Genomic DNA, 10,889 nt, shown 5'->3' on the forward strand with positions numbered 1-10,889 from the left:
ATTTTGATGAAACTTATTTTGATATGATTTGGAGCAATTCTAGTTGTTTTTAGAGTTTTTTGAATTAATGCAAATTGTTTCAATTCTCTTTTACAACCACAAGTGTGAAACGTGACGTGACGTGGCGTCACGTGACATAAATTTCCATCGTTATATTTTCGTTAATATTGCTTTTAAATGAATTTTCAACGCAAAAAAAACATGTATTTTATGTAGAATATATTTTATATTTTGACTTCAGACCCATTTCGGGGTCAATTTATTAGAAATTTATGATTTATTATGTTTCAACCTCATACGCCAAATTCGAACCAAATCGGACCTTAAATACGGTTTTTCGAAATATCTCGACCTTGGCACCACCTAGGAAGACTATTTTATGCAAACATGATTCTACTTACATAGCCAGTATATATTTTAAAAAGCAGACAAATCGGCCCGTAAATACGTTAGATATTCAACTTTTATTTTTTTCGTCGTGGTGGACCTTCCGCTGGAAACACCCATATACAGTCAGTCAATAAAGTTTAGGTACAGCGAAGTTTTTACAATACCGGCAACTATTTTTTAAATATTTTATTTGTCCCTAATCTTTTATAAAAATATGGTTAGTTATACACCAAAAACCACAAAAATCGGAGTTCTAAACCTTATGTAAAATTAAAGAAAACTCCGCAAATTTCCATCCAAATATTGCAATTTACACTCTTTAGAAAAAAGTTAAGTACGCAGTTTTTTAGCCCATTCAATTTTAGTATAACAAAGTGCAAGTTTGAGGTAGCTAGGACTTACCATTGATATTTAGCAATTTTTTTTTGTTGTTTGGTAAGTCCTAGCTTCCTCATACTTGCACTTCATTATACTAAAATTGAATGGGCTCAAAAACTGTAAACTCAACTTTTTGTAAAGAGCGTAAATAGAAAGTGAATTATTTTAATGAAATTTTGCAGAATTTTCTTAAATTTTGCACAAGGTTTGGAACTCTGATTTTTTGGGATTTTGTTGTAGAATTGACCATATTTTTATAAAAAATTACCGAAAATTAAAATATTTAAAAAATAGTTGCCCGTATTGTAAAAAATTAGTTGTACCTAAACTTTATTGACTGACTGTATTAAGGTAGCTGTGCTGGATTGCATAAAAAAAATTAATTTGTCTTTTCTTAAAAAAAGGGAGCTCTGGTGGCTTGCATTTTAAATAAATTTAGTGAGAAAGTGATAATTATTTTGACACTCTTTTTTTAAATGCCCCTTTTTCTGCAACTGCATTGCCTTTCTCAATTGTCCTTCAGGATCTTGGCCTTTGTTTATAGAATCACTAAGTATAATGATTATTAAGCAACTCAAAAACTATACCAGCGTGATTACCGACGTATCCTTTTGAGAGGTAGCCAGCCGCACCCTTATAAGAGGAATAAGACCCAAACTTTTCAGGTCGAAATTTTAGTATGTTGCGTCTGTATGGCCTTTTCAATTTTATAAATTATCATTATTTTTAAGCGGAAAAATAAAACTCAAATTTAATGATAATCTCTGCGCGAAAAATAAAAATCATAAAATAATCATTATTTGTAATCCCAAAAATAAAAATCAAATAATAATTATTTCCGTTTGAGCGAAAGAATAAAACTCAATAATAATTCATAAAATAATGATTAAATGCTTATTTAAATTATTTTACTCATAATGATTACCTTCTGTGCGTTTAAAATTTGAAATAAAATAGTTTAGTTAAAGTACCACATTTCACTGCTTTTGGCCTGGTGCGGGACTAGTTACTATCGGACTGGTTCGTTTTTGGCGAAAAAGAACTAGTACTGAACTAGAAATTTGGTTCACTAGTTCGTGTTTTCCCTACAGGGGTTATACATTTCCAACCGATATGTTTTGTGATTTTTTGGTGCAAGCGGTGATGGCTGAGCTCAATTGCCTTCCTGATTTCTTTTTCGAACGCAACAGGACCTTTCTTTTTAAATGCATCTAAGTGGAATGAAATAGATTATCATAAAATTTGTATAGTTAAAAGATACGTACATATGTATGTACATATGTATACGGTAGTGGCCACATAATTAGTGATACTCTTTATTTATAAGTTTTGACCATTTATTTAAGAACTTGCATCGATTTTTGAGAATTTTTGACAAAGTATGTTGAAAAGGTTTATATATAGGTATATAGTTATAAATAAATAACGAAAAAATAAATGGTCAGAACTTGTTATGTCCCTAATATGTGTACATATTACCTCCTACGTTTGTTTAGTGGTTTTCTCTCCCATCTGCCCTCAAAGTTAAGATGCAGCAATGCCTCCTCCGAAAATGAATGTTTAATACCGCTGGCTACGTCCTCAGACACAACTTTTATTTTTGATATAATTGACCTTTGAAAATTTATGTACAGCAATTAGAACGTGAAATATGTATTCCATAATATAATTCTTTACCATGGCTTGTGTATACTCTGGATCTTTTAATTTTGTTTCTATTAAATTCACAACGCAATAGGACTGCAGTGGTAGAGAACTGGCGATGCGATGCAATTTTTTAATATTGGATTCGTAAATCCGTTTTTCTTGCTCATGGCGATATTAAAAGCTCTTTTCTTCATTTTAAATGAAATATTTTATACAACTTATCTTTATTTTTCCACAGCACTTTAAGTTTTGAGCATCTTTTCGTGTTGCGTCCTTCTTTTTTCTGTTGATGTTGATTTGAACTTCTTCAGTACCAAGTACTTTAAAATACGGTTTTATTTATTACGTTTATATATAAAAAGAATGTCATACCACAATGGAAACTTTTATTTTTTCTTACTTTTGCTATGAACGGGGTCGAATAGTGATAAAATTAAAATTAAACTAATTAAGTTAAAAATTAAATCCAAGTACTTCAGTACTCGACATTAATTGGCAGGTACAACTACTTTTGTTGAGCACAAAGTGCAGCCCTAGTGAATCTTGTGGTTACTATGGCAACCAACTACCGTTACTTCTTATCAGCATTGCCACTCACTTGATCGATCAAATGACAGTCACTCGCTACAGAGCCAAACTGGCATATAAAATTTTGCATGTGTGTTAGTTTTCGTTGTGAATATGTTGGAGTTTCTGTCAGTCGCGTCTTGCAGGATATCTTGTGCATGTCTTTGAATATAGTTTTTTTAAGAAAAAAAAAATTATTAAATAAAAAATTCCTATAATTAACATATTCATATATGTTATATATATATATATATATGGACTTTTAATTACCTTTCCAACCCTATCCATACTTTGAAAATTGGTTTAAAACTTTTCAAAATATAAGCTATTGAAAATTCCACGATTACCCTCCCTAGTACCGCTCCTATGAATTTGCACCAAAATGGAATGTATTTATTAAAATCAGAGAAAAGCGGCGGGCCATGCTTACTTTTTCTTTTTTACCCAACGACCTCTTACTTGTTCCCAAAATTACACAGAAGGAGTCGTTAATCCCCCTAATATGCTTTCCACGCATCTCTGTAAAAAATAATGCTATTGGTACCACTGCAATTAAAACGTCACTTAAGGAAACGTGAGGCAAAATCTAAAACTCTAGTCTAGTACTTTTGGGTTGTGTGCAGCGTTTTCGTTTTGCGCGCACGGCAACACTTACTGTGAGGAATTTCGCCTGATGATTAGACGGTCTTTTCGAGGATAAAATTTTTATAATTGTGTTATTTATGAACAAAATGTAGGTTAAGTATATTATTTTATGCTTAATTATTTTTTATTAAAAAACGTGGATGTTGTGTATTTATCAAAGAAAACTAAATTTCCGAATATATTTTAATCTCTATTCCAAAAAAAAAACAGGTTTGTTTAGTTATAGAGACTCCAATGCCTGCCAGCGCATTTGCCCAGACAGCTCATTAATACAAAAATACTTAACATCAATATAGAATAGAATATCACATACATGAATCATACACACATACAAGAGCAATTGCTATGAATTGCTACCGTATAAATTCAAGACACGCATTTGGTTGGAGAGTGCGTTGGTTATGGCGGTCATAAGTTCAGCCCAACACATTCAATAGTCCATTAGCCGGAGCTGTTCCAATATGATGAGTAGATTTTAGTGAACCTCACAAGCCACTGCCTCTGGCTACAAGCTGGATATCTGAATATTGGAAAATAAATAGCAATTATCTTTTTGAAAATGATAAGAAGTGTTTGTTTTACCTGTGCCACTCTGCCTTAGTACGGTTGTTGCTCCCTTTCATACCACATTAATTTTGTATGCAACTCTGAATCAGCAAAATTCATGCTCCTTCTCATCAGACCTGTCAACCCTGATGAGACTTACCCCGAGGCAGCGTTGCCGAAAGCCTTAAGCTGAAATTAGTCGAGAACGCAGAACGTATACTTAAACGCAGTCTGTATACGCAGAATTTTGTCGATTACTGGAGCCCTCAGTGTTGCTTACTACACTGTTGCCCCTCATCAATGCCTTTTCATAAAATTACCTTTTCAGCTACAATTTTTCGTGCTATAATAGATTTTAGCTAAATATAAACTACTTAGTTTTCAACAAAAACCTTATTCAATAATAAATTTCAAATATTTTAAACATATTTTGAATTGGTACTTACATATATCTTTTTACCATCTGTAAAACTGACAAAGTGGCAACCATCTAAAGAAGGAGAAATCAGCTGACACGGGAAAATCTAAATTCCGCAGATTTCTGCGCTACGGGCTACAACTACAGAAAAATTCTGCGGTGTTGAGTTTCCATTTACACGGCGCTTTGGTAAGACAGATCGTGTCAGCTGACTCGGGTTTACGTACCGGTAGGTTTACGTTCTTGACTAATTTCAGCTTTACCCAACCGACGTTAGCACCCCATTTGTGAAAATATAAAGATTTTTGCAATCGATAGTTCGTCGATTGTTCTTTAATGTTCGTCCATTTTTAACGTTTGTTCGTTAGCCAACAATTTATAATTAATTTTTCAATTCCTGAAGTTAGCACCCGCAACAGATTATTTTGGGTGAATTATTATTGCAATCGATAATTCGTCGTTTGCTCTTCATTGTTCGTCCATTTTTAACGTTTGTTCCTAAGCCAAACATTTATAATTAATTTTTTACATTTTACAGTTCCTGCCTTTAGAACCCCAAATGTAAGAATTTCATTATTTTCATTTGTTAACTGTGATAAATCGTTTGTTCGTCGTTTTCTCATCCCTAAAATCGAGCATTTAACGCCGTTAATAAATTCATCGTTTTTACTTTACGTTAAGCATTACGTAAACGTTTAAACAATAATTGGAATTGGGGCCGATGATCTAAAAAAAAGTAGGCGCGGACCGCCCTCTTTTCCTGATTTTAACGGCATATTTTTTGTGTGCAAATTATCAGGGGTGGCGCTAAGGGGGCTAAACGTGAAATTTTCAACATTTTTAAAAGCTTATATTTCGAAAACTATTGAACCGATTTTAAAAATATGGACACAGATGGAAAAGTGATTGCAGGACCTTTCATTCGATATATATTTATGTATATAATGTATACATATTTTGAGAAAAAGTACAAAAACCTAATTATGGCAATTTTTTTATAAAAATGTATGTTTTTCGTAAAAAAGAATACGTAATGAACTATGTTAACAAATATGGTTATCAGAAAGAGCACAAAAATATATTTAATTTGATGTATGACTTGTAACAAAAAATTCTTCTGCACATTATATTTGTTTAAATATACATATATTAAAATATCGTTTTATATGAAAAAGAAAAAGCGCAGCAGGCAACAATTTGGAATAAAAAATCCCGCGATGTTTTATTCCAAATTTTCATTAGCTGTATAGTAAACTATCGTGTTATATAAAAACTTAAAAAAACGCCGCAGGTATATATTAAAGTATGCTTTTATATAAAAAAAGAAAAAAAGGGCCGCAGGTATATATTATAAAGTATGCTTTTATATAAAAAAAAAGAAAAAAGCGTCGCAGGAGAAAATTTTTAATAAAAAATCGGAACAACGTCGTCTTCGTAAAAGTTACGTAAACTTTGAAACTTTTTTAAAGTACAATCCCCTGAAACTTCAAAATGTAGACGAAAATGATGATGATGACAATGATTACGAAATTGAAATAAATTAATAGAATATAACATTAATATAGTGGGTTTATTTCACTGTTGGCAGTTGTACTTAAACCTAACTATATAAAATTATACGTCAAATTAAAGGTATTTTTGTGCTCTTTCTGACAAACATATCTTTTATTATAGTTGCGTATTTTTACGAAAAAATACATTTTTATCAAAAAATTTCCGTAAAATGATTTTGTTACCTTTTTCGAAATATGTATACGTTGTAGATACCTTTCCAACTGTGTCCATATTTTGAAAATCGATTCAAAAATTTTCGAAATATAAGCTTTTGAAAATGTTGAAAATTCCACGTTAAGCCCCCTAGCGCCGCCCTTATCAATTAAGCAAAAAGGAATGGACCACGTCCACTTTTTTCTCTAGCTCAACGGTCCGTATTCTTAAGGTATGCCATAATAAAGTGAAAAACTAAAATTTTCACTAAATTTTATATTCTGCCTTACTCTGAGTTTCGCCCGAAAAAAATTTCACCCGAAAATACCTATTCTGCCTATGGTAAATACATGGAAACTATAAGTGAAAAGTGAACTGGTTCGGAGAAAATGAAAATCATGATAAGGCTGAGTTTTATTTTCACTTCCCCATTACATAAAACGAGAATTGGCCCCCAAGACTTTCCGCGCACTGTTGCAACGCCATTAAACATCCACATCTCTTCTGTGCTCGTACTCATGGCAACTCTAGAACATTCTTTTGACGTTTCTCATTACTTAAATAAAAAAGTAAAAAGCATCAGTCTTATTTGAAAACAAAGTGGATGGAAATGTATATTCCCCCTTCGCCCCTCCATAGCCACGAATATATGTTTGCATCAAAAAAAAATGTATACCAGTAAAATCAGAAAAAGAGGGCAGACCACGCCCACTTTTTCGGTTTGTTCTGCCTTAACGGGCCGTATTCTGCAATTGTTCCTTTTAAAGTAAATTAGTGCATAACATTTAGATATGTGTTTGTTCACGGTGCAGCGAACAAAGGTGGCGCCGTCAGTGGTACCGCTACTTTGGTTTTGCCGATTTTGACAGTTGTGGTAACTTGTAAACAAACCTTTGTTTACAAGTCAGCGAAAGAGAAATTTTAATTATAAGTGAAAAATCAGTTTAAATGGTGTTAATTTGCAATTTGTGAGTGGTTTTTGAGTTGAAGACTAAAAACTAATAAAATGAAGTGCTGTGTGTTAAATTGCGACAGCCGTCAAGACGCAAGATGCGTAGATGCAAGTGTAGCGCTAGGCCGAATCGCTGCATTTTGTGTACATAGGGCACGGGAAAGCCGTTCCCGAAATGTTTCTTTATTATTACATTAACAGCATTTCCTCACAATGATTTTGCTTCTGCTCTAAGCAGCCTCCATTAGCAAGTTAACTATTCAATCCCGCTGAGATGCTGCCGCAGTTTTTTGCAGCAGCCTTTATTGCAATGCAATGGAGTGCACTAAAACGTTTGCTGAAGCAGCCTCAATTGCAAAGCAAAGGAGTGCACTAAAATGTTACCTATTCTCTAATAGATTAGGTGAAAAATGGAATATTTTCGCATTTAGCAAAATTAAACACGTTTTTCGCTGTAAAGTGAACTGTTTTGGCAGTTTGAACTCGTTCTTCTTTTCGCTCTTTTCTTTGTTTACTTGTGGTACACAAATGTCAACGCCCAGGACGGCGCAATCTTGTATTCTATCATTCTTGGTGTTTGTTTCACAGCATGCTTTCGAGAAACATCGACTTCAAATCACTGCGGTTGTTCTGGCTATTTCACACAATTAACAAGAAAATTATACCTTATTCTTTTGCATAAACATGCAATGAAAGTAAAAATTACTTAGGTCGGTGTTATGCATAAATTTTGGTTGGCAAACTGCGTGCAATTGTTGTTGCAGCAAACTCGGAGAGAGCAAGTTTGGCGACTCTCACAGCAAACTAGTTTCGTTTGGTCAAACTGCAGCAAATTCGGTGGTCATATACAAAAATTTTAGACAATTGTTGCTATACACAAAAATTGCCGTGATACCGAAAGCCAGAGAACTGAATTTATGCTGTAAGAGCTTCAAAGATTAGGGCACAGTTAATTGCCTATACGATATCATAAAAATATATTAATTGTGCGCGTTATGTACATCTGAAATTCTCATTTCGTGTTGGCAATAGCCATGAAAACCATAATGAACGTGCAACCCTGTGCCAAACTCGACATAACCACCTGCGAGCAAACTAAGCAGCCGCCATTTAATTTGGCAAACAAAAGTTTGTCTGCATAACACCGACCTTAAACGGATGGTCAAACTTGACATTATTTAATAAAAATGTAATTTTTCCAAAATATCGTAAAGAAAAATTTATACATTTTCAAACTCGTTTTGCTATATCGTAAAACTAAGTTAAAACTACTTAGTAGAAGTTTGAAATGCGACTATGAATAGAAGTGAATATCAAGTTGGTACTTAAATTTAAGTTGCGACTTTATTAGTTTCGACTTAGTAGCTGGACTATGAATACGCGCCCATGTGTTTAGCGACTTGCAATGATTGCCAGCTCAAATATTGTAGCAATGTCGCAATTTTGTCGCAGGAGAGTTTCCATACAAAAGTAATCAGCTGTGTCGCAAGGTGGCAAATTTTGCAACAACTATGCGACGTTTCATGAATCCTACTAATGTACTTTTAAAATTCAAAACTCAAACTCATTTACACATTCTCATTTTCAATATCAAACAACAAAAGTTCTGAACAATTTAATTGTCATTATTAATTGTTATCATCTTCATTTTCGTCTACATTTTGAAGTTTCTGGGGATTGTAGACATTCCCGCATACTTTAGAAAAGTTTCAAAGTTTACGTAAGTTATACGAAGACGACGTTGTTCCGATTTTTTATTCCAAATTTTCTCCTGCGGCGCTTTTTTTCTTTTTTTTATATAAAAGCATACTTTAATATATACCTGCGGCAGTTTTTTATGTTTTTATAAAAAACGATAGTTTACTATACAGCTAATGCAAATTTGGAATAAAACATCGCGGGATTTTTTATTCCAAATTGTTGCCTGCGGCGCTTTTTCTTTTTCATATAAAACGATATTTTAATATATATTTAAACAAATATAATGTGCAGAAGAATTTTTTGTTACAAGTCATACATCAAATTAAAGATATTTTTGTGCTCTTTCTGATAATCACAGTTGTTAACATAGTTAATTACGTATTTTTTTACGAAAAACATACATTTTTATAAAAAAATTGCCATAATTAGGTTTTTGTACTTTTTTCCAAAATATGTATACATTATATACATAAATATATATCGAATGAAAGGTCCTTCAATCACTTTTCCAACTGTGTCCATAGTTTTCGAAATATAAGCTTTTAAAAATGTTGAAAATTTCACGTTTAGCCCCCTTAGCGCCACCCCTGATAATTTGCACAAAAAAAAAATATGCCGTTAAAATCGCCTACTTTTTTTTACCTCATCGCCCCCAATTCCAATTATTGTTGGCTTTTGCTCGATTTTAGGGATGAGAAAACGACGAACAAACGATTTATCACAGTTAACAAATGAAAATAATGAAATTCTTACATTTGGGGTGCTAAAGGCAGGAACTGTAAAATGTAAAAAATTAATAATAAATGTTTTTCTTAGGAACAAACCTTAAAAATTGACGAACAATGAAGAACAAACGACGAACTATCGATTGCAATAATAACTAACCCAAAATAATCTGTTGCGGGTGCTAACTTCAGGAATTACGTAAAGTGAACATTTAAAATTTAATTATAAATTTTTGGCTAACGAACAAACGTTAAAAAGGGACGAACATTAACAGGTCTATTCTGCACGTTACCGAAGATTTTGTAACCGGAAAATTGTATCACCAAAAAATGTTACCAATTCTTGTCACCGCGATTCTAGGACGTTGGTAATGCAGTTAAAATATTCAGCTATTCAGCTATGAAGAATTGTGCAAATCCGGGCATTGCATATTTCACGGGGCAATAATTTGTTACCAGCTTATAAGATGGTAACAAAATTTACCGGTTATAAGAGTATACAGAATGCGAAAAGGGTTTAAAAATTGACAGGAACTTTATTTACCGGTTACAAACTTTTTATTACCAGCGCAGAATAGACCTGGACCCTTACTCTGTAGTTCGATTCGAAAGAAAATTTGTTCGCTTTCGAACGATTGGTACTCTGAAAGCACCTTTCGAGTAACATTCGTTCGATGTTCGAATTCCATTCTGTTCCCTTCGAATTTTATTTATCCCCTTTCGAATTTTCGGAAATTTGGTACTCCCTGCATCGAAAGCAAATGTCAAAATGGTGGAATTGTAGAAAATTCTATTCGACAGCAACCAAGCAGTCGGACGTCCGTAAAAATGTAAGTAATTGCAATAATATTTGTGAAAATATGTATTTATTTAATCAAAAAATTATTTTTAGGACAACGAAAATCAAACAACCAAATACCAAGCCTCGACAATTTGAAATATTGGTAAATTTCATGATGGAACACAGCGATTTGGCGAAAGGTCAAATTAAGGGTTTAGCTGCAAAGCAAACCTCTAATAATCTGTGGAAGAGGCTAGAAAATGAGCTTAATTCATGCGGACCTCCAACTCATAACTTCACTGAATGGAAAAAGGTAACAAATTTATTATGTTTTTGTGAACCATATTGTAAAACGTTATAATTTTTTTATGTAGATATGGGCAGCTTATAAAAGCAATATTAAGGCGAAGTTACGAAGGAATAAGGAGAGCA

General features: G+C 33.0%; 1 long non-coding RNA gene across 1 annotated transcript; it reads right to left on the bottom strand.

Annotated features, from left to right (window-relative positions):
- Window positions 1–1,852: 1,852 nt before the first annotated feature.
- LOC118754593 lies at window positions 1,853–2,662 on the bottom strand. Its single transcript, XR_004994918.1, has 3 exons — window positions 2,446–2,662; window positions 2,248–2,382; window positions 1,853–1,979 (listed from the first exon to the last, which is right to left on the bottom strand). It is a non-coding gene; the product is annotated as an uncharacterized LOC118754593 (long non-coding RNA).
- Between the last annotated feature and the right edge of the window lie 8,227 nt (window positions 2,663–10,889).

The sequence above is a fragment of the Rhagoletis pomonella genome, unplaced genomic scaffold (assembly GCF_013731165.1).
Source record: "Rhagoletis pomonella isolate Grant_MI unplaced genomic scaffold, Rhpom_1.0 Rhpom_scaffold_04174, whole genome shotgun sequence".
Lineage (NCBI taxonomy): Eukaryota > Metazoa > Arthropoda > Insecta > Diptera > Tephritidae > Rhagoletis > Rhagoletis pomonella.